Source organism: Vombatus ursinus, unplaced genomic scaffold (assembly GCF_900497805.2).
Source record: "Vombatus ursinus unplaced genomic scaffold, bare-nosed wombat genome assembly UNPS02014791.1, whole genome shotgun sequence".
Classification (NCBI taxonomy): Eukaryota; Metazoa; Chordata; class Mammalia; order Diprotodontia; family Vombatidae; genus Vombatus; species Vombatus ursinus.
In genome coordinates, this window is record NW_020954569.1 from 75,244,998 (window position 1) to 75,270,723 (window position 25,726).

Below are 25,726 nucleotides of genomic sequence, written 5' to 3' on the forward strand. Positions count from 1 at the left end.
GCCTACACAAGGTCCTTTTTCTTCAAGAGAAATGAAGGCACTTTACAGATTGATAATTGATTCCTAAAATATACCTCTGAAATAGGAAACAAACATTATCATTATTATGGTACAAATGGAATTGAACCATAGAGAAGTGGAAGATTTGTTCAATGTCATTCAAGAAGTGAGGAAAAGTGAGAAGGCAACATATATCTGCCCCTCTAAGTCTATAGCACATGGTCTTATTGATAGTGATTTTCAGGGCTACCTTATACTGTAGACTTTTCAGTTTTGCTGTCATAGATTACAGTGTATCTGGTTATATAGCTCAGTTAATTTAGCTCAGTGTATCCTGGCTGTATCTAAGACTCTTGAAGGAGCTGTAAGTGGGACCAGCTGGATCGTGGTAACCCTGTGAGGGTGGGAACAGGACCGGATCAAGCAAACTAGGTTCTAAACCATATAGGCAGATCCAATCTTGTGGCCCTAGGAAAAGTTAAGGAAAGCTTCAGATGGTGGTCCAAAATGAACTGCTTTGGTGTATAGATAAAAAAAAAATAAGGCAGATTGTAATACACGGAATGCTTAGAAAGAACAGTTATTTTGAAGAGGAACTTAGTAGATGGAGGCCATTTTCTCAGAGCAGCTGAAGGCTGAACTTTCTTGAGCTTAGGAAGGGATAAGCTAAGGCAGAATTTCTTCACTTCTTATCCAGACCAAGAATTGTTAGTGTCTATATCCAAAAAAAAGGGCTATGCTCTCTGGCTAGACATCTTTTTTTTCTAGGACAACATAATGAACAGGGTTTTACTCTAGTTTATCTTCAAGTGGTGAGGGGAAGGCAGTGGGAAAAGGGATGATTCCTTTTTGGATTAACTCCTGTACTTTTTTCCTCACTGCCATAGCGATACCTCACCTCACGGTTTTTCTAAGATGTGAATTGCCATCAGCCTATTTGGTATCCCTGGGTAGTGGGCTGGTCTTTCCCAGTTTCGGAGTGATCTATGTGCCCAACCAGTTGCCCCCTCAAATTAATTTGATCCAGGTAAATTTTTATCTAATTAAGGCTCTGTTCTGGAGTGTTCATGTTCCTTAGGAATATGGTTGGATGTTTGGGATACTGGAGGTGTTTCTATTCTCTTAACCATTCTAATTCTCTGTAACATGCCATAGTGGAATCAAATTAGGTGGTCAGGCAGTAGAGATTCTGATGCAAAACTGTCAACATAATGGCCACATGGTTCATTTCCAACTGGGCTCATTCAATTCTCTCTGTTTCCTAGCTATGGACTATACCCTTAATCCTTGTCAGTCAGCACACAAATATGTCTGTTGGTCATAAGGGCACTAAAACAAGAAAGTATGGATAGATTAGAGAAAATCAATAAATACTATTGAGAAAATGACTAAAAAGCTGCTATCCTAATGATATAAGATCAATGGTGCCATCTTTGTAAAAAGTTGTTTCTTTTTTGCTAGGCAAATTACCAGTGGAAAACCATACTAATAATGCAAATGAGAAATCAAAAGCATAAATTTTGAAAGATTAAGTGAATTTTATATGGACATTCATAGATAAATAAAATTGATAAGATTGTAGACACAGTGAAATATTGAATTATGTTAGTCAATCAGCAAGCATTTATTAAATTCTAATATGGTCCAGGCACTGTGATATGTGCTGGAGATATTAATAAAAAGGATGAAATAATCACTACTTTTTTGTTACATGAAAATTTTTTTACTCTGACAAAGATATCATACAATTTTTATGATCTTGGTCTTTCCTTCTTGCCTTTGTACAAGGCCAGAAGAGAAACATTTGCAACTTCTACAACCTTGAATCGGACTCCAGGAATATCACCAACAGCATGACCTTTTCGACCAAATCCAGCAACCAAAACTTCCTCATTTTCCTCAATAAAGCTCAAGCAGCCATCATTGGGAACAAGGGAAGTGATTTTTTTGCTGTTCTTAATCAGCTGGACTCTCACACAATTCCTGATGGCAGAATTCGGCTGCTTGGCTTCCACACCAACTTTTTCCAAGACAATCCCTTTTGCATGAGATGCTCCTCCAAATGGGTTGGCCTTCAAGGCAGTGCCCAAATGAGCTTTCTTATATTGTTTGTCATGCCACTTTTGGTCTCTCTTGTGACTTCGGAGCTTTTTAGCAGTACGAAGACCACGGTACCTACCCATGTTGCCACCGTCTGGGCCGAAAGAAAAGAGAGAAGAATAATCACTATTTTCAAGTAGCTTACATCCTAATGGGGGAAACAAGTATATATAAGTGTGTACGTGTGTGTGTATGTATAATTATATGAAATACAAAAAGAATAAAGACAATGTAGTTAAATCCACTAAAGTTTAAATGAAGGGCACTAGCAATTAACAGGATCAGGGAAAACTTCATATAGAAGGTGATGCTTGAGCTGCCTCTTGAAAAAACAAAGGGATTCTAGGGGAGGAGAAGTGTATTTCAGTATGAGTGATGGTAAATACAAAGGAAAAGAGGAGAGTGATATAATGTTGTGAGGATTAGATGAAAACTAGGCCAGTTTGGTTGGATGTGTGGGAGGGAGGAGTAATACACAATGAAGATGGAAAGATGAGTCCGGACTAGGTTTTAAAAGGCTTTAAAAGTTACACATAGTTCAACTTTTTTCCCCTAGAAACAACTGTGAGCCACTGCAGTTTATTAAGTAGAGGATTGACATGGTCAAATATATCCTTTATATTTTAAATCAAATGACTGTATCATAGAATTAGAGCTTGGAAAAAAACTCAGATCAAGTTCAACTTCCTCCCCTATTTTACAGGTGAGGAAACTGAGGCTCATAGAAAGGAGTAGATTTGTGAAATGTCATACAAAGAATAATTGGCTAAGCCAGGATTTGAGCCCAGGTTTTTTGTTTTCTGGGTTTTTTAAAGCTCTAAATGCAATGCTATTTACACTAGACTATATCACAAATTCATTTTAATAAATCACAGAGTAGAAATCACATCACCTTTCAGGCTCAGGTTCCTTAATGGAAAAAAAATGATTAGTTTGGACTGGATGATCTCTAAGTGCTAAAATTCTATGATTTATTAATTTTATAATTTATTAGGAAAGTCAGTTTTTTTTTTTTTTACTTTTCTGGTTAAGGCCTCAAAGGGAAAGGTGGCCTTTTCTTAGGAAAATGATATTCAGTACCAAAAAAAATCAATAAAGATTTATTAAGTGCCTACTATGTGCTAAGCATTGGGATACAAATAGAAGCACAAGACAATCAAAGATCTTACAGTCTAATGGGAGAGACAACAAGCAAACAAGTACATACAAAGCAAACTATATACACAAGATAAATAGGAAATAATTAGGAGAGGGAATGCCATGGAATTCAGAGGGGTTAGGGAAGGCTTCTTGTAGAAGGAAGGATTTAGTAGGGACTTAAAGGAAGTGAAGGAGGTCAGTAGTCAGAGAGGAGGAGGAGAGTATTGAGGCATGAGGAACAGAGGAAATGCCTGGAGCTAAGAGCTGGAGGATCTTGTTAGTCAAACAGCCAGCATACCAGTGTCACTTGACTGAAAAGTATGTGTTGTGGAGTAAGGTGTAAGAAGACTGGAAAGGTAGAATGGGGCTAGGTTGTGAAGGGTTTTGAATGCCAAATATATCATTTTTCATTTGTTCCTGGAGGTAATAGAAAGCCACCGGAGTTTATTCAGTAGTAGCCATTAGGGGTGACATGATTGAGCTTGCATTTTAGGAAAATCATTGAAGTGAAAGAATAGAGGGTAGATTGAAGATGGGAGAGGCTTGAGACAGGCAGACCCCCTCCCCCCAGTAGCCTATTACAATAATCAAGGTGTAAGGTGATGAGGGCCTGCATTAGAGTGGTGGCAGGGCAGTGTCAGAGGAGAGAAGGAAGTTTATTTGAGAGATGCTGCAAAGGTGAAATCAGCAGGTCTTGGCAACAGTTTGGATACGGGGGTGTGTGTGAGAGAAAGTGAGGAATACAGAATTATTCCTAGCCTACAAACCTTAGGGACTGGGAGAATAGCATTGCCCTCTACAGTAATAGGGAAAGTAGGAGAGGAAGAGGTTTTAGGGGGAAACATGAGCTTTATTTTACACATATTGAGTTTAAAATGTCTACTGAACATCCAGTTACAGATGTCTGAAAAGGTAGAAGTCAAGAAGTCCTTCAGGGCAGGATTCTCCCGCATGGCAGGACAAGTGCTAGTTAGGTATTCTCCTGAGCACAAAGAAGAGTTAGCCAAATACCCCAACCCTTCCTCCCATTAGAACATCTGAACTCATAGAATAGCCCTGCTATGTATAATCATGTTCCCGTGGGGCAGTGGATGGGATGGAGAAAACTAATCCCCCATCTTCCCATGGGTGGGATAGGGAGGGACTGTTCCATGAAGGGCCTGAATCTGGAGCAATATACAGACATGATGGGGAAGGAACTGATAGAAATTGTATGGTTTGCTGATGTTCCTATTCATGCGACCATGTTGGGAGAATAAGATTCATATCATAGAATTTATTTAAGATATTGATGTTTAGCTAACAATATAGCAAAACCACACAGTTTTCTGTGCTGCTGAGACTTAACACACTCATATCTTTACCTGATAAAGGCCAACAGTAGGAAAATAACTCAGGTCTCCTACTTAATATATTTTAAATACTTTGAAAATACTGCATACATTTTAGTATTATTAGAGTGAAGCCTATTTAGAGGGAAATCTAAGGAGTAAAATATGGTAGACATGGCTATTTGTGAAATTCTTTCATCCCCTATATCCTTTCTTCTCTTGTAAGTCTAGTTAAAATTACTTGATTCTCCTATAAAGAAGCCCTAACTCTTTCCTGGAACAATAGGAAAACCAAGATTTGTAAAGGACATTTTTTCTTGATATGCCCCAGCTCTTGGGATATTATGACAAGAGGTGAGGTCACTAGTATCCCACACTAAGACTTTCAAAGAGTTTCAGAGCAGGAGGTACTATTAATTCCCATCAAAAGAAAAAAGAGAAAAAAATCGCAAGAGAAGTCATGAGTTGTATTGTAGAATATCAATGAATATATCCTGAAAGAAATATTGGAGTGGTGAAGGGCAAGGGGGAGAGTTAGTCTTTTATTTTAAGAAAAAAATTATTAGGTGCATATTTGTAACTTGTTTTTCCTTTCCAGTGAGATTTCAACATTGTCCAGTGTGCATGGGCTCTATTTCTCTAGCTGTCACTGCGAAGAGGTTGGATTGTAGTAATTAGTTCTTTATAGGAGATTCCTCATGACTTGGATTGAAACTAGGCTGTTGCATAAGTTTGTACAGTCTGGTCAGTAATTACCAAGATCTTGCTTCTGAAATGATCTGTGTAACAGGTACAATTCTGGCCTCATACAAATACACAATATTTTTACACATAGGCCATTCCATTTATGTTAACTGGGGCTCATTCTTGGTGGTTGTCTCCAGAGTTCTGGTTTTCAGCTAGCCTCGTCTTTCCTCCAAAAACACCTATCCCTTTTTGGCTATTTATTATTATTGTTATTATTATTATTAGTAGTAGTAGTAGTAATAGCTAACATTTACTAGAGTCCGTTAAGGTTTGAAAAACGCTTTACAAATATTTCATTTTATCTTCCCAACCACACTATGAGGCAGGTACTATTAATATTCCCCTCCTACAGATGAGGAAACTGAGGCTGACATAGACCAGAGTTACACAGTTTATAATTATTTGAAGGAGGAGGTCTTCCTGACTCCAAGTCCAAAATTCTACCTACTGGCTGCCACATCTATTCACTGTATTGGTATTGGGTACAATTATTAATGCTTTTTTTTATGCTGAATATAGTCAGTGTTCAAGAAGTATTCATTAAAAGTGTTTAATTGTATTAATTCCTTGAACAAATCTGTGAAGAAGTTAGTTTCCTCAACTATAAAATACACATGTTGGATAAGATGATATAAGAGCTTCCTTAAAGTTCTAAAGATATGTTCTCATGGACAGAATAGTGAAATGATTGAAAAGCAACATGTTTCCTTTCCCCTTCCCCCAGATAATTCTTGTCCAGGTGACCACAAAGAGGAGAAAAGTTGCAAAGAGGCTTCCTCTAAAGAAGTTGGATGTGTAACGGAGGAGGAATTATGGGGATGTTTTCACTCAATTTTTGGGGGGCAGTGAGGAGGGATATGTGTGCTAATTGTAAGTTCCAAGACTTGACTTAAAAAAAAAAAAACAACTATTTATCATCACTTGACCTGGCAGACCAAGCCTCTCTTACTCTCCTTTCTTCCCACCTCCTAAGTTAGGGAATGCCCTGGCTGACCTTAGATGGCCCTGGATGGGCTCCACACAATGAGGCAATGGCAGAACTTCTGTTAGACCTCACTGTCCCTTGGCTTCAACCCCTGGTTCACTTAGTTGAGGCCAAACTATTTCTCCTGTCTTCCAGTGTTTATGGGCAGCCCTGGCAAAGTAGTCTAAAATCCAAAGCGCACATGTTCTGTCAGAAGAAAAGCTTTTTCCTTGGATTGATCTTTGGATCCTCTATTCCACCCTGTGAGAAAGCCACACGACCTAGAATTCATGTCTAGATCTAAGTCAGTCAGATGCTCTCTCCTGTTCTCCCCCAAATGGCCAGAGGATTGTTTTGGCCAGAAGGAAATAAACCATACATGGCTGTTCCAGTGTGCAGAGTCTCTCCATACAACACCTGCTACAAGTTCCTGGGTTCTTATCTCTTACCACAGTTCTTGGTCTTTTAGCAGTTCATTCAGCAGAGGGGGAGGAGAAGAGGTGGAAGAGACAATGTGGGCCTTGGCATTTTTCTGTAATATCTCTGCTTTTCTCGGGCTGGCATTCAGTCATAGCACCATCCTGTTCTTTGGGAGGTGAGCTTTTGTTGGATACTTCCCCAGTGTCTGTTGTTATGTTTGAGACTGACTTTTGTTCCAGACTAGTGGGCTGGGGAGACAAGACTGCACTAAGTGATACAACATGAACAGAATGCTTGTAACATTTTCCAATCTTTTTTCCCCCTTCTTCTTCTCAGAGCTTCCAGAAAGTCTCCCTCCCCCTGTTCTTCTCCCTATATTCTCTTTCACATGCTCTCAGCCATCTATGAAACCTCAGTAGCTCTGCCTTGCATTTGGAATGTAGCAGTTTGGGAAAAGAGGGAAAAGACTTATTGCCAGTGCTGAATAATAATTCCTTACACAGCAATTCCATCTGCCTTCTCCTCCTACAGCCTCATCATTTCCTTCTCTCTTCTCTCTCTGTACTGTCACCCTGTCAATATTTGACCTGTACGCTATATTTCAATGCTCTCCTTTCTCTTGGGTTTGGATACACAGCTACAGCTTATGCTGACGTCAATGGGAGTTGTGTAAGGGAATGAAGGAATAGGTTAGGGCCACAATTTTTCAGTTGGAAATTCTCATCCCTTTTTTCACATGTGAAAGGAAAGTCAGAAATTCACCAGCTAAATAATATGGAGGATGTGGGTGCATCATTTATAGTAATTACTGAGCCACAGTTCCAGCTCCTTAATTAAGGCTGCAGCTAGTGTTCCATTTGAGCCCTAATTTCTTTACTTTCTTATGTCAAAAAAAAAACTCACCAAAAAAACCAACCCACTAACAGCTCCTTTGACCTGAAAATTATTATGCTTTAGTCTTAGGCCAAAGGAGAATTTATTTTGGAAAGTATGAATCAAATTGAGTCACTCATGAAGGATAAAGTCGTGAAAATGTAATATTTCTGACTTTGGTTAAAAAGTACCTCAGCCTTTGAGATCCTTGATGATTCAAAAGTCAGTTGATTTTTTATGGGCTTGAACTTTTCATGCCCTAGAGTTCTCAAGGCAAGATGGGCATAAACTGCCTTTTAAAGAATGCAACTTAAATATTAAAGGTATATTTCATAAATTATCTGGTTATATGACAGCAAGTCTGCAATACAAACAGAGTCAATTCCCAAATGCCTATGCTGGTGATGGGGAACAGCATCAAATGCAAAATCCAATGGTAGATAATGCAAAACTGGTAAAGCAACTTGGGTAGACAAAGAGTAGACAGGGAAGCCAGGAGACACGGCTTTTTAGTGTCATCTTCCATAAAATGAGGGCATTGAACTAAAGCAGGGATTCTTAACTTTTTTTGATGTGTGCAACAGACCCTTCTGTCAGATTGGAGATGCCTATAAACCTCTTCTCACAGAAAAATGTATTTAAATGCATAAAATAAAATACCTAGGATTACAATGGAAACCAATTATCATGGGAAAAAATGACGTCTTTTTTTCCCATTCAAGTTCATGGACCTCCTGAAATCTATCTACTATCCATTGTTGTTGTTCAGTTGCTTCAGTTGTGTCTGACTCTTTGTGACAACGTTGGGGGTTTTCTTTGGCAAAGATACTGGACTGGTTTGCCATTTCCTTCTCTAGCTCATTTTACACATGAGAAACTAAGGCAAACAGGGTTAAGTGACTTGACCGGGGTCACACAGACAGGAAGTGTCTGAGGTCAAATTTGAACTCAGGTTTTCCTGACTTCAGGCCCAGTACTCTATTCACTGCTTTACCTAGCCCGCACTCTACCCTGGCCTTCAGTTTGCACCTTCTCTAAAAGGTCTTTGCTGAATCCCCTCCCCTCTACCAACACCTGAAGGTGCCTTTTTCCTAAATCTCCTTTTATCAGTTTTGCCTATATTTTGAATATATATAGTATATATATATTTATATACTACTATATACATATTATATGTGCTTATATACATGTAACACATACACATACCTGTGTCCCTTTGATTGGTTATAAGATCCTTGAGGGCAGCGTTGTTTCTACTTTAATCTTTATACTATTAAACCTATCATAGTGCTGGACACATAAGACATACTCAATAAATGCATACTTTTAATTAACTGATTAAAATTAAGCTGAATTTGTATTGGAAGGTTTATTAGTTCTTTCTTACTTTCAATAGTGGTTCAATACCAGTGGAATAGCAACTTTGACAGGTCTTATCAAGCTGGAAAAATTTCTAGTATAGGTACAGAGACAGACTGTATGCTTGCAGTTCATGGAGCATCCTAGGTTACATGCAGCAAAAATCTTCAAAGGAAAATTGACCACTGGGCAATGGACTTTTGCTTTTCATACCAGTTCCCAAAGCCATCTATTAAGGTATGGAGGGCCTGCATACTGTGTTAATGAAGATATCTATGTAGATAGAGATCTTTTGACAATATAAATGCTTTTAAGAAGTAATTAATATAAAGGTACATTGTACTTCCCAGGGCAGTAAAACCTTATTACTGGGTAAAATGTTTCTACACTTTAAAGGGGTGGGAAGGGCAGGGAAAGGAGGGCAATTGCTTCCTTAGTGTCATAGATAGATTGTGCTGAACACTGATCAAAAGGAAAAAAGCAGTGGGATACAGCGGGGAAGACCATTGACTTTGGAATCCAAGTTAATGGGCTGAAATCTAGCCTTTGACATATATAATTTGTTTGACCTTGGTCATGACACTTAACCTGGGCCTTAGGTTCCTCATCTTTAAAATAATAATAATAATAATAACAATAACAATGATAATGATGATAATGGAAGAGAATAAGCATTACATATCACTGTGTGCCAGGCACTGTGCTAAGTGCTTTACTCATCTCATGTGATTCTCACAATAACCTAGTGAATTGGATGTTATTATTATTAATTTACATTTTGTAGTTCAGGAAACTGAGACAAATAAAGATTAAGTGATTTGCTCAAAGTCACTTAGATAGTAAGTGTCAAAGGCAGTATTTGAACTCAGGTCTTCATATTCCCAGGCCCACCTTGGAGTCAAATGTATTATCTTACTGCCTCACAAAGGAATTGAACTAGATGGGCTGCAAAGTCTCCTTCTAACTCTGGATCTATGATCTGATGGCTCATTTACAGTTGTAGCATTAAGTTACTCTTCTTAAAAATGTATACGCCTGGTCTTCCAATTAGATTACAGGGAAGGGATCAGATCTAGTATTTCTCTAAATACCTCCATAGTGATTTGCATATACATTACCTTTTATAAATATTTGATAAATATTGGAATCAGGATGGCATAGGTTTGAATCTTGCCTCTGATGCATGCTAGATTTACATCCCTGAAAAAGTTCTTAATCTTTCTCAGTTTCAGTTTCATAATCTACAAAACACTTACCATATTTATAACAAAAGATTGCTGTGAGGACCAAGTGAAAAATCAAGTGAGATAATGTACGTGAAATGCTTTGTAGCTTAAATTGCTACAAATGTCAGTTGTTATTACTATTATTTTTCTAATTCCAGCATTTCTTATGTAGAAACTGCCTTTGGAATTTTTAATTTTCAAATGGAATATAACATCATTGAGGCTTCTGCTTCTAAAGTCTAGTGCAACTAAATGTAGCTAAATGAAAGCACATGAAAAATATGATTCTAATTTTTTAAAGAGGAGAATGAGTCTTCTGCCTTAATTTGAAATTAGCTCCATTTTCCTTCTTTTTTTGAAACATGTCATCAGGTGACCCGAAGGGTGCTTTCATTGTTCTCAATTTGTGGATTTTGAGCCTTTACTTTCAGGTACAGCCTCTTTGCCAGCTTGTGAAACCATTCCTTCTTGCTAGTTTTACAGTCTAGTTTTCCATTTCTAGCAAGAAAAAAAAAGATTCATTTTTATTCTGGTATTTTCCTGAATCAAAAAGCCTGTTCCTCATTTGCTTTCCTGACAGTGAACCAGCATCATCACTGATGTCAGTATTACTTGAGGAAAGGGTTTTCTAGTTAAACTCAGTTTTTTTTCCTAATGACTTCCACTTGAAGGGAGCAGAATAGTCTATAGAAAGGTTCCCACAGCCGGCTTAGAAAGGAAACATGTAAGGATGTCCCATGTTCCATAAAGGGACTTGGGGGGGGGAGAAGAAAGTGAAGCTGTCCTCTAAGTACATGCCTCCCTGTCACATTGTTCTTATGGTATAAATAGAAGGAAATTGAGAAAAGCACACATGTAATTTGTAATGCGATTGAATTCAGACAATCTGGAACAATGAATAAGGAATTGACCTCTTATTCAAGAAGATCTGTGTTCGAGTACCTTCTTTGAGATATACTGAACTTCTTAGGAGCCCAAGCATCTCTTTAAGCCTAGAAGTTCTAGAGCAGATGTCAATCTGCATCAATAGAGGGGATTTCCTCAGTAAGAGTTCCCTGTACTGAAGAGACCACAATGCTAGATGCAAAACAAACAATGTAATAGAATAAGAAATGACAAAACAACTCCTACTCAGACAGTCTCTCAACAAGCATTCATTAAAGCACCTACTATGTACCAGGCAGGCACTATCCTCATCACTAATGCCTCATTATGGTGTGGTTATAAGGTTTTAACTGGCTTGTATATCTGTTGTTTGAGAACTAGTCTAAATTTGGAGAATTTCCCACTAGATTTGTCCCCTATTGATGTTTTTGTTTGTTTGTTTGTTTTTTTGGCCACAACAAAGCTGGTAGAAGTTGGTCTGCTAAGGCATAGAGGGGTCGCAACCTGCATTGGTGAAGAGTGTATCTTCACTGAAAGGTATGATGAAATCATAGCTCTCTTGAAAGTATTTCAGTACATGCAATTGATGCAGTTGAATAGCTACACCAGCTGAATTGGTTGGTTGGTAGTTTCCCACATGTTCATCTAATCCTTTAAAATTTTTCTCCACACCCAGAAAAATGATCACTTCTTTTCTTTGGATTTTAACCTTTTATTCTTAGACCTGCTCGTTAGCTTTTTGCTTTTGGATCTATAATAGTATACGACAGTAATTATCAACAACACTCAGAAAATTATTCATCAAGTGCTCATCTTCATCAAATAATATTCATGGTGCACCTGGGTATATAGAACTCTTCCATGGCAGGCAACAAAAGTTCCCCCAAGTCTTAGAAACCATGCCGATTTCTGTAAAGGAAGTGTGAGAGACAATTTTCCTTTCATGGGACATTATACTTCATTCTGCAAAGATTCTACTACATTCTTTACACAACTTCAGACCAACCCATAAAAGGGAAGAAGATAAAGGCTGCTCCTTAAAAGAATGATATTCTAGTTCTATCACTAAAACGTTTATTTAAAAATATCAGTTAGCACTTTTTTTTGCACCCCTCAATTCAATCAAGAGACATATCAAATGTCTCTTATGTGCAAGTCACTGGTGATAAAAAGATTTGAAAAATGACCTTGTCTCTTTTCCTAAGAAGGTTATAGTCCCCTGGATGGAAATGGGGTTTGGAAAATGACATGTAAACAGGTAAGTATAATAATACAAAGTAGATTATAATAGGATATAATAATACAAGGTAGAATCATAGATTTAGAGTGAGAAAGGAACTAAGATTTTCTATACCCTTTGGGACCTAGTCCATACCCTTCTGCTTTTATAGATGAAGAGCCGAGGTCCAGAGAAGGGAAATAACTAGTGACAAAGGAAGGAGGTGGCAAAGTCAGATTTGAACCTAATTCCTCAGACTCTGAATCCAGCACTCTTTCCATTATCCCAGGCTACAGGATATAATCAGGGCAAAGTGTGTCATGTATTATTATGGTTTATAATTATTTGTTTAAATATCTTCTATCAATAAACTATATAGTTCATAAGGATGGAATATACATATTATTTAAACTTTGTATCTTCTCCCAGCACCTAGCATAATTCCCCGATCACACTGGACAACTAATAATTGTTGAATTTAAGTGAATTGAAATTATTCGAATTGGATCTTTTTTTTTTCTTTTTACTGAGGCAATCAGGGTTAAGTGACTTGCCCAGGGTCACACAGCTAGTAAGTGTCAAGTGTCTGAGGCCGGATTTGAACTCAGGTACTCCTGATTCAAAGGCCGGAGCTCTATCCATTGTGCCACCTAGCTGCCCCTGAATTTCTGTTATTCAGTCATTCAGTTGTATCTGACTCTTCATGACCTTCTTTTGGGGTTCTCTTGGCAAAAAAAAGAAAACAACTTGAATGGTTTGCCATTTTCTTCTCCAGCTCATTTTACAGATGAGGAAACTGAGGCAAACAAAGTCTTGCCCAGGGTCACACAAGTAATAAGTGTCTGAGGTGAGATTCAAATTCAGGTCTTCCTGACTCCAGGCCTAGCACTCTATCTACTGTGCCACTGCCCATTAGATGTCTGAGCTTATATAAATAAGTTTTCTGAATGATTGACTTTTAGCAAATATCTTTTAGTCAAAATTTTTCAATATTTACTCAGTTTTGAGGGGGATCGATGGAGTAGATACTTATATTTCAACACTGCAAGCATCTGTGGTGTATCTGTGGAGGTACTCCTTCCACAGACAGGGATTTTAACCCCTTTTGGATATTAGCGGTCAGTCTTTAAGAATATTTTTATCATATATTTAATTCCATTTACTCTCATTAAATGCCTGCTATCTACAGGGCACTGACTATGTATTAGAGATACTAAGACAAAAATAAGAAAATTCCCACCCTCAAGGAACTTCTGTCTCTTAAAGGGGTGGGATAGAGGTAAGAGATAAGTAAATACAAGATAATGGGAGAAAAAAGAAAACTAACAACTGGGAATCAGTGATCAGCTGGCAATGAGATGAGTCTTAAAGGAAAAGAGTATTGAAAATAAGAGTTGGAGAAGAAGTAATTCATTCCAGGCATGAGGGAAGGCTCATGTGAAAACATATAGGCAGATGAAATTTCAAGTTCCAAAAATGGTCACTGACCCAGTTTAGCTGGAACATAAAGTATGTGGAGGGGATTAATTTAAAACAAGACTGGAAAGGTAAGTGGGAGACAAATTATAGAAAGCCTTAGATTATAACTTGCATTTTGTCCTAAAGGTAGTGGAGAACTAATGAAGCTTTTTTTTTAAAGAAAAAAAAACTTTTGAAATGTTTTAAGTTAAAATGTGAAAAAAAAATTGTGATCATTCTGATATTAAACCTTATCATGTTGGTACTTCTATGATAAGCACATTGCTTGTTGCTGAGCGCACTCTCCCCAAACCCCACAAAGCCTTTTCAACTTGATAAGACTTAATATACATTATCTAAGGTGATTGCAATGATGTATAGTGAAGGACAGTATAGGAAGAGTCACAAAAATGTGATAAAATATCATCAAATATTATTTTTAGTGACTAATTTAGCCTTCTAACTAGTCTCTTTGCCTAAGCCTCCCTCCACTCTAATGCATCATACATATAGCCACTACAGTGATTTTCCTAAAGCACAGGTCTGACCATGTCATATATAAATTCCTCTGTTTGGTATTTAAACTCTTCATAACCTGGTCCTTTCCTATCTTTCCAATAATTACACATTTTTCTCCCTCATGATCTCTGCACTCTAGTCATAATGTTCTACTTGCAGTACCTCACATAGGATACCCCATCTCCTGTCTCCATTTTACTGATTGTCTGCCTGCCAAGAATGATTTCCTACCTCATCTCAGCCTTCTGGGATCCTTGGCTTTCTTTAAGGCTCAACTCAAGCAGTATATTTGGGGAGGTGTCTTTCCAGTTTTCCCCTCATCTTCCGGTGTTTTCTTCTCCAAAGTGACCTTATATTTGATTTGTAGAAGTCTCGTATATACCTATATGTGTCTGTGTTGCCTCTGAGAATGTTAGCTCCTGATTGGGCGCTCAACCTCCTCCGAGACTGAGAACTTTTAGCGACCCAGCTGAGAGACCGCTAGGCAGCCCCTCCAGCCCGCCAGATCCCGAACTCTGCTTCAGGCTCGTGCCTCCTGCCACTTCCTCGTGTTTTCCTCTACCAGCCCCGGGCACATAGTATGATCATTAGGTGTTCAATTTCCCAACAACCTTCTATGGAAAATCAAGGGAAGTGGGCCATGGTCGCCATGAGCAACTTTGAAGAGTGGGACACCTTTAGAGAAGCTTGATCAAGGTGCCGTCCTCGTGAGACCCTCCAAATCAGGACTCTGGCAGAATTCCTCTATCTTGTCTTGCTTAATCAGTGGAGCTGTCTTTCCATTTCTCCTTTGCCTCCTGGGAAATAGCAGAAAGCCAGCATCATCATGGATGGATTTAAGACTAAATCCCCCAACAGCCCCCAACAGCCACCGTAAAGTTCCTTGGGGCTGGCACCGATGTACCTCATCACCTTCCCCCTGGACACAGCCAAAGTCTGGCTGCAGATTCAGGGAGAGAGCCAGGGAGCCATCAGAGCCTCCTCTGCCACTGCCCAGTATCGGGGTGTCATGGGCACCATTCTGACCATGTGAAGACTGAGGGACCTGGCAGCCTCTACAATGGGCTGGTGGCTGGGTTGCAGCGCCGGATGAGTTTTGTCTCTGTCCGAATTGGCCTCTATGACTCTGTCAAGCAGTTCTACACCAAGGGATCAGAGCATGCAGGCATTGGGAGCCACCTCCTGGCAGGCTGCCCAACAGGGGCCCTGGCAGTGGGTGCAGCGCAACCCACGGATGTGGTGAAGGTGCGTTTCCAGGCCCAGGCTCGTGCAGGTGGCAGCCTGAGATAGCAGGGCACAATGGATGCCTGTAAAATTATCGCCGGAGAGGAGGGGCTTTGGGGCCCACGGAAAGGAACTTCACCCAATGTTGCCCGCAATGCTATTGTCAACTCTGCTGAGCTGGTGACTTACGATCTTGTCGAAGATGCCCTCCTGAAGGCCCACCTCATGACTGATGACCTTCCATGCCACTTCACATCAGCCTTTGGGGCTGGCTTCTGCACCACCGTTGCTTCCCCCCGTGGACGTGGTCAAGATGAGATACATGAACTCCGCCGCAGGCCAGTATGTTAGTGCTGGCCACTGCACCCTCACTATGCTTCGGAAGGAGAGACCCCAAGCCTTCTGCAAAGGGCTCATGCCTTCCTTCCTCCGCTTGGGCTCCTGGAATGTAGTGATGTTTGTCACCTACGAGCAACTGAAACGGACCCTGATGGCCTCTCGCAGTTCCTGGGAAGCTCCTTTCTGAGCCCTCTCCTGCTAGCTTTCTGCCTGATGCCTGTCCCCTTTGAGTCTGACCCCATCCTGCCTCTCCTCCCTCCCATTTTTCCCCTCTTCCTCTCCTGCCTTGCCTTAGCATTGAAGGATCCCCCTACACTCCTGCTTAGAGTTAGCCACATTTAAACCTTCTTCAGCCCGCTTCTCCTGCCATTGCATCCTCACTCCATTCTTAAGCTCCTTACTTCTAATAAAGCCAAACCAGAACCTGGAAAAAAAGGAGAGAATGTTAGCTCCTTACACGTAGAATTATCTTTGCATTGCCAGAACTTAGAATTCCATTTGACATAGTAAGAGCTTAATAAATGTTTGTTCATTGATTATCTTAAGCAGTATATAGAGACCTAAACACTATTCCTATGTTCTAAAACAGAATAATCAGTTAATCAACCCATCAGACACAATATTCAGTATTTGCCTATAGAGGGACCAGTGATAAACTAGTCCCTGTAGAGGATACTGAAAAAGTAGAAAATATGGTCCCTCACCATTAAGGAGGGGCTTAGCTGGGGAGACTACATTATTGTTGTTGTTGTTGTTGTTGTTGTTTTTGTTGTTGCTGTTGTTGTTATGACTGGACCACTGATTTCTTTGGCATCAGGAACTCCAAGTAGGAAAACTGCCTCTATCTATGCATCAGGTACTTGTTCTTCCACTTAGACTCTTACAGAATTGCCTGGGCCACTGAGAGGTTAAGTGACTCGCCCAGAGTCACACCTCCAGTATATTTTGAAGGCAGGACTTCAAATGAGATCTTCTTGAATACAAGGCCAGTTCTGCATACGCTATATACCTCATTCTCATATTATGTATTGCTTGAAAGAATTAGAATCATTCAGGTCAATATATGACTCACGCACCAGATCGGAAGGTATAGATGCATCGATAATAGAATTCAGAAATGCAAAATATCTTAGGTTGCATTGTATATGACTAGCATACTATTGAATTTCATTTATCAGCTGAATGGCTTGCAATCATGTTGTTGTTATCGCTGAGTCGTTTTCAGTGGTGTCTGACTCTTTGTGACCCCATTTCAGGGTTTTCTTGGCTAAGATACTGGAGTGGCTTGCCATTTTCTTCTCCATGTAGGTACAGCCTAATCGTCTTTGGTTTGCAAAGTGGTCTGCTCTGGTCTCTTGGATAAACTTCCCAGTGATTTTTTCCCCCAATCTCTTTGTTTTACTAATGGAACTTGATGCTTCTGCCCTCCCTGCACCATTTCATAGTCTACATAAGTCTTGATGTCAGAAGAGGTACCAAATGGGGAGATAAGCTGACATGCCGAGACCACTGTCAAAAGAAGTTGGCATCTGGGTCTTGCAGCTGCCAGACCTTCCTGACGAGTGGTCACAGCAATCAGCTCCAATGATGTAGCAGACAAGAAGAGGAGCAGGAGGAGGAGGAGGGCATGTGGTATTCAATCCACACTGCAATCAAAAGGACGATGTAATGCCAGCTGAGTATATCAGGAGCATTATTATGCCAAGAATAGAGAATAACATTTAAATGAGGAGGGTAGGACTATCATAATAAATAGTTTGGGTATCCTTTGACCGTCTGGACCTTTCCTGAGAAGATGGGTGTCTTGAAATATGATCTTGAGATGTCCTTAGTAGGAGTCCCTAATATACATTTTGATAAGTGCTGTAATGTTTTAGGCAACAAAGCATTTTGGAGCATATTCTGTCTCACTATCCTTTTCCCACACTTATTTTTTAAAGTACCAATAGGCCCAAAATTTAATTTGCCATTCTATGAGTGAATTGAAATGAGCAGTTCTGATATTGGAGAGTATGATGTTAAAAGTTGTTAACATAAGGACGACCACTTAGTACAGATGTCATGGGGGCACTGGAAGGGGAATAATGCCCAGATCACTGAAACAATAAAGCTTGATATGTCACAGTGCACCAGATCACAACCTTATTTTGCAGTTAATCATTTGCAGGAAGTTTTTTCCCCATGAAAGATTTTGTAAAGAAAAGGGGAAAAGAGTTAAACTCAGCAGTATAAAAGATAGCATTTATTTTTGTTCCTCTTGACAACCCCCATAATTATGTAGGATTCTCTATTGTTTTGATGTGGGAGCTTCCAATCACTGTTCCTAGAACTGACTCTCTTTTTAGTCTTCCATTTATTTCCCCCGTTCTTGAAAAAAAAAACTTGATTATTGTACGTACAATATTAAATTTAACTATTTAGTCCATTACATTCAGCTGTCACTCCTTACTTCTTTGGAATTTCATAGATGCAGAAGTCAAAAATGAAATAATAGATGTGAAAACACAGCTTGAGTTCTATCTCTTCCATGAAGTCTTTGCTAACTATACCAAGACCATAGTGGTCTTTCTTTTTATAAACTCTCTCAAACATTTATTGTTTAATTATTGAGTTGGCAATTGTTATAGACTATTTGACACTATTAGTGTTCTTTTCATATCTATGTAGCTTGTCCCACTAATTAGATGATAAGTTCTTTGAGGACAGGAATTTTATTCTTCTGAATGAAATACTAGGGTTATTGTGAAGAAAATGCTTTGGAAATTTTTATAAATGTGAGTTATGATTACAGCTATAATGATAATAGCTTACATTTATGTAGCTCTAACAATGTATTGTTTTTGCGTTGTTTCGGTCATGTCCAACTCTTTGTGACTCCATCTTGAGTTTTCTTGGCAAAGATACTGGAGTGACTTGCCATTTCCTTCTGCAGGTCATTTTACAGATGAGGAAACTAGGGAAAACCAGGTTAAGTGACTTGCCTGGAGACACACAGCTAGGAAGTATCTGAAGTCAGATTTAAACTCACAAAGATGAGTCTTCATGACTTCGGGACTGGCACTCTATTTACTCCACCTAGCTGCTCCTATAATGTGTTAGGGACTGTGCAATCATCTGATTCTCACAAAAACCCTGAGGGGTCAGTGCTGTTATTATCCACATTTTATAGTTGAGGAAATGGAGTTGAACAAAGGTTACTGGCTTGCTTAGGGTCACACAGCTAGTAATTGTCAGAGTCTGGATTTGAACCCATGTCTTCCTGACCCCAGGCCTAGTGCTCTGTTTACTGTGCTACTTAGCTGACACTTTGAATTCCCACCCCCACCCCCACTCCCATTCCCACCACCTTCTCCCCTCCAGTGCATAGTACAATGCCTTTCATGTAGTAGGGAACTAATAAATAATCATTGATTAATTGATTAAAACTACTCTAAAAGTTTAAATGAATCCTTCAAATGTGAGATATTATATATAGTGTCCAAAAGTCTTAGTGCAACCTTAAGCTTTAATATATCAAAATAATAATAATAACAACTTTAATAGCTTAAAATTTAACTAAGACTTTGGGACACCCAGCATAGCCCAAACCTCATTATTTTTATATCATTTCTATAAATTTTGGCTACAGTTACACTGAGGTTCCGTTTAACATGACTGACAAAGCTGCCTTCCTTAATGTACCTCAATCCTCTAACTTACTCCCTGGATCTCAGCATTTGTTCTCAATTTTCCAGTGAATCAAGACTAAAGTCCTAGCCATCAACTTCCCCAGATGTCCCAGATCTAGCTAAATTTTTTTGCTTGTTTCCTATGTCCCTTTTGTCCCATTCAGAACCATCTTGTTATTGTCCCCTGTTATTTTTCTTCTGCTGGTTATTGAACACCTATGGAGTATATATCTGTAAGAATAAAACATTTGTGCAGAACCTAAAAAATGGTCAAGGCATTTTGCAATCTATAGTTTCTTTTTATTTTTAGAGCATTCTAAGTGAGATTTCTAGAAAGGTAGAAAGGCAATATGGAGCACTGGATGGAGTGCTGCAGTTGGCCTCAGGAAGAACTGTTTTTGAATCTTGCTTCTGATACTAGCTTTGCCACCCTACTCAAATTGCCTAATTTCTTTTGGTTTCAGTTTCCTCAGGTGTGAAATCAGATGATGAGACATGTTGGTATCAAAGTTCTCTTCTAGCTTTACACTTATGATACCATGACTTCTAGTCCCATTTTAAAGATTAGAAGACTGAAGCATAGAAACATGAGATGATTAATGTAGAGCTACATAGACAGTGACAAAATTGAGACTTGAATACAGATGTCTTCTTCTAGACCAGGAATTTTTAATGTGTGTGTGTGTGTATGTGTGTGTGTGTATGTGTATGATGGACCCCTTTAGCAGTCTGCTGAAGCATACGGCCCACTTCTCAAAATTATATTTGTTTCCTATACTCATGAAGGAAAGATACATTTTCCCATTCAAGTTCATAGACCTCTTGAAATCTATTCATAGATTGGACCCCAAATTAAGAATCCCTGCTTTAATCTGTGCTCACAAACTGTCATGAAGATAAAGATACCTGCTGGGAATTTATTTATTCCCAGCCAAGAACCCACTCTATTCTTAAATTTTTTAAAAAATCCTTAAATTATTCTCCTCTATGAAGTTGTTCTAAATTAGATTTTGCTTGATTGCATCATGACATTATTGCTTTCTCTTCCACGAGGATTTTGTATCTGTTCATGCACATTCATTCACTGTCTAATTAATATATTTATGCACACACATATGTATACATGTGGAGAGACAGAGAGGATGAAGATTTATGCTTGTGCTATCATCTTTTCTTTGTATCTCAATTTAGATGCTTAAATTCTCTAGGGTAAAAACTGTAACTTCTTTAAGCTGACATCATTGAAGACTGTACCATGATCACAAGTGCCAAGTAGATTTTTTTTTTGGTCATGATGACATTTATTTTAAATGAGTTTAAAATTTTTTAGTCTGGTATTGTTAAGATATACTCCTGAGCTCCTTGGAAAGGTAGACTATACGTTAGTTCCTTCCAATTCTGTGATTTCATGATCATGTCCAATTGGTACCAAATAATAAAGTTCAGCCAAAATCATTTGATTGATTCATCTACAGTGTCACAAATAATTGAGTACATATAGATGATTAGTAGGATGTGGAATGTCCCATAAAGAGGCTTTGAAATCAGGTAATACAATACGAGAGCAAGAACTCACATTCTGAACTATGTCACTGCCAACAGCTCTAAGAAGTAGGTCATGCAAATATTATTCCCATTTTACAGATGAGGAAAACAAGGACTTTTAAATATTGTGCCCATGATCCTATAGCTCGCAAGTGTCAGAGCAGAGATTCAAACCAAAGAAATGATTTCAGATCTTGTGCTCATTCTCTACATCGTGGTGCTACTTGTTAACGTGAAACTGCGATTACAGGAGTAAAGTTATTCATCTTAAAATGGCCAAGGTGACATAATAAATGTCTGCAAGCTGATGATGGTTTATAATAAGAAGGATAAATGTTGAATTGGAAGACTGGTGGCCAGCTGTGATCTGTCTCCAGTGAGGATAAATAGGAGGAAATGGGATAATGTTTCAGTAGAAGGATTTAAGTAAGGTATAAGGAAGAACTTCCTGACAATAAAGGGCCACTAAACAAAAACAGGTGGCTAAGGATGATTGTAGAATATTCTACCCTGGAGAATGAGATAGACAACATCTGTCCAAAATATAGCCTTATTGGAAAGGGGGTTGGATTAGAGCCAGGGGTCTAGGTCCTTCAGCAATATAATTTTAGTTTTATAATTCTCTTCCCTTTGCATAGTGACACTGTATCCAAGAAAAGATTTGTACTCAGAAGGGTCTTCCCTGACACAGATTAAGTTGCATACACTATCTTACGTGAAAATGCATTTTATAAATTTAGCACTTCTATAAATGGGTTTTCTAAACCCTTCACTGTGGTTGTTACCACGACGGGGAACATGGAGATAATTTTTCATTCTTTCATACTATGCCGAATGTGTCTGCAGCAGAAGCACCTAAAAATAATCATACCTTGTATTCATATAGCACCTTTCTCAGAGGTTCTAAAAATGCTTTGCAGACATCATGTAATTAATCCTCCCCAAACATCTAGAGGACAAGTTAATATCATATTAAGTTATTTTTATTGCCTATAAAGATTACACTTTTTTTTTTTACTTAGGGATTATGAACATAGTCTTTATGTAAGTAGTGTGCTGGCTGGCTACACTGTAAGTGATCAGAAATACTCATTAATTGATTACAAAGGATTTTATGGAGGAGAGAGAATTAAGTAAGCTGTGTGGAAAGAGTGCAGATACAGGTAACAGGATGATCCGTTTGGCACCATGTCAAGGAATTTTCATTTGATTAAAGAATCAAGGAGTTACAGCAAAGTTCTGAGAAGAGGGTACCATGATTAGAAATACCCTTAAGGAGACTGAATGTAGGTTAGGTTTGAGGGAACAGAGGTTGGAGGATGAGATCAGGACTGACCTTGGGCAAAATTGTGAAATCAAGTAAGGGTGTGATCAGCTTTCCCTTTTTTCCTTTTTTCCACCTTCTGTAAAGTGCTCTTTATCTTCAAGTGGCCCACATCTTCATGCTCTCTCAACCCTTCCCCTCTATCAAAATCTTTTTCCAGGAAAGGATCTAGTTTCAAGAGTTTAAACTTTGAGACTTTAAATCAATGCTACCTTTTTCAGGGGTATGGTGACTCAAAAACTCTATCTCCTGTAAATCAAACTAATAAAACTAGCTGATGTCTAATCAGTATTGTCCATTCTTGAGGGTATTTCACGCACCAGCAAGCAAATGGAGGTGGTATTTTGGTGAAAGGAGACTTTGGTCCACCTCTGAAATCCCAGGGAGCCACTTTTCAAAGTGGGATTCAATTCAAAAAACTTTTCTTGAATGCCTACTATGTGCATAGTCCTCTGCTAGGCACTGGCCTCAAAGCAACAAATATGCTGTTGGTGTGGTCCCAGCAGGTGATAAGTGAGAACGGAGAGCTGACTTTGGGAATGGAGAGGAAAAGGACAATCTGAGAAGAATTGGCAGGACCCGATGATAGATTGGATAGAAGGGACAAAGGTGAGAAAGAAGTTGGCGATGACTCCGAGGTTTACTAGCTTAGAGAGTTAGGCAATACTAGTGCCATTGATAGTAATATGGAAGCTTGGAACAAGGTTGTGTTGACATAGGCTGGGGCTTGTGCACAGCCCAGTGGGCTGCCTGCAGGTTGGTAGCTGAACAATAAAACCATGGCATCTTCTCTCTTTGGGTTGCCAACAGAGGGGATTGGCCAGAGTGATTATTGCCAGCCCAGAGGTTCTGATGCCCCACTTTAGATTTTTGGAATTGGCAATAGTAGTTTGGTGCTTTTCCACTGAGTCAATTTTCCATATTCATTGACCCAAAATTTAGTACTTGCATTGGGTCCAAACATTCCTGTCAGAAGTCAGGAAAACCTTCCCTTTGCCCTTCAGATGGGCTGAAAACTTACTACAAGCTCCACTTTGAGGCCAGAACCTGTACATTTCAGTTTCCTGAGAGGGTTGAGACTCTTAGACATACAGAAATGATCCTTCTTATTACTTATCCTATTATTACTTAGCCCCTAAATTACCATGTTGAATCCTGAAAAGAGGGTCTTTTCAGGCAAAGGCCCAAGGCCTTCAGCACCGCAGCTGAATCCTGACATGAAGATAATTTCTATGAAGCTAGAATCACAGTTGAGCTTTAGGCCCAGTGCAGCTGACAGGGTTTTTTTTTCCCCAACATGTAAAATGCAGGAAAAATGAAGAGGGAGTCACCAGACCCTTAACATTTTTTTCATTGACTTTAATCAAAGTGTCTGTTACTATCAGAAAATACAATCTTATGAATTTATATTTTAGAAGGATTGGTTTCTCAAATATCTTCAGAAGATCTCTAATACTAGTTTATACATGGGGAGATTTTATTTGTGTCTGTGGAACAATACCAAGGACAGAAAACAACTTTAGTGGGAAATGCTCCCTTCCCACCAATCAAAAGGAGAAGGCCCTAAATGTAAGTGAAAAAAAGGCCACTAGCCCTGAATGAAAAAGACTGATCTTGAAATGAAAGTGAAGGATTACAGATGGACAGCCTGAGTGCTGTTCTGGTACCAAGAAAACATAAGAAGACCGAGAAGAGGGGCTCTAGCACGCTGGATGAGATCCGCTGTTGAAGTACTAAAGGAAAACATAGACCAAAATTGCAAAGTCTAACAAGGTGAAGGAAGGTTGTGGTTTGCACCAATAAGAGGAGCATGTTTATCACTGAAATGGTGGATTTCTTGATGTGCTTATGGTGAATACATTAGCACAGAGTTGGGTAAGTGCATCTTTACATAAAAAAATTTGACTCTTCCCTTTGTAAAAGAAGGCTTTTTTTGCTGAATTCATGAAAAGTAGTGGTCACAACCATAGATAATATTATGAAATTTGTGTTTTGTACTTGCATCTCCTCCTTTCATTTACCCATGCTTGTCTTCCATTCTGTAGCCTTCTTAAAGTACAAAATGCCTAATGCCTCCCCTGATTTCACATGGTTTTGCAAATGGGGAATGTACCTCGTCTTTTTTTTTTTCTCTCTCCTTACTTCAAAACTTATTCTTCTTGGATTCTAGTCCCTCAGGTTTTGCTCTGAGCTAGGGATAATTTGACAAATTAATGTGCACTTAAGGCTGGCAATGGCATCCCCATCATGGTCATATAAATACAATGAACCAGACTCTACAAAATGAGGCTTTCTCCAAGCTACCTCATTGCACTGGGAAGTGCGCTATGTGAGACGTGTTGGCATTGGCAGAATCAGACAGATGTCATTGCTGATGTTCTCCTTACTGTATCAGAATAGCTTCTCTTGGGGGTTTTGTTATTTCTGTCAGTAGCTTTGCCATCCTGGTTTAACTCTCTGAATTACCTTTACCATGGCTACTCAATCTGATTTGCCACCAAATTCTAGCCATTTTTTATCCGTAACTTCTTTCATTGGATTCTATTTCCACTGACAGCATCTTATTTGAGATCCTTATTAATTCATATCTACAAAGTGGCTGTTAACTTGTTTCATTGTCTCTAACCTCTTACTCTTCATTCATTCTGATGGTTCAAATAATCTTTCAATAATACTTTTTTGATAATAATATTCCCATAATGAAAAACTTTCAATAATTTTCCACTGAATACTGAGTAAAACCCAAAGTTCTTAGTCTGGCCTACCAGCCACGACAGTCCTCCAAGGCTCCACCCTGAGTCCTCTTCTAACTATCTGCTGTCTTACTTGGTGATCTAATCAACTCCCACAGGTTCAATTTTCATCTCTATGCGTATGATTCCAAAACCTACCTTTCAGGCCCTAATCTCTCTCCTGATAGCCAGGCTTGTGTCACCAGCTGCTTGTTGGAATCTTAAATTGGATGTCCTGTAGGCATCTCAAACTCAACATGCTCAAAATGGAACCTTTTATCTCTGGTCCCCTCCCCCCTCCAACTCTCCTTCTCTTCCTAACTTCCCTATTATATGCAAGAGCATCCCAGGAACCAGGACTTACAACCTCAGTTGTGCCCTTGACTCTCTACTTACACATAACCCACATAATATAATCTGTTGTCAACTCTTGTCATTTCTGCCTTTGCATCATGTCTTGTATGTGCCTCCTTCTCTCCTCTGACACAGCCATAATCCTAGAACAGGCCTTCACCTCCTATCTGTAAAATTGCAGTAGCTTTCACACCTGTCTTCCTGCCTCAAATCTCTCTCCATCTCCACCTCATCCTTGACTTAGAATACTCTGGAATACTCTCTCCTTATCTCTGCCTCCCATCTTTCCTAATTTTGGG

At 39.1% G+C, this 25,726-nt stretch overlaps 2 pseudogenes; one reads left to right on the forward strand and one right to left on the reverse strand.

The window, feature by feature from the left end:
• Window positions 1-1,751: 1,751 nt before the first annotated feature.
• On the reverse strand, window positions 1,752-2,183 carry LOC114048214 (annotated as a pseudogene).
• A 4,611-nt stretch (window positions 2,184-6,794) lies between these two features.
• On the forward strand, window positions 6,795-15,991 carry LOC114047891 (annotated as a pseudogene).
• Window positions 15,992-25,726: the final 9,735 nt, after the last annotated feature.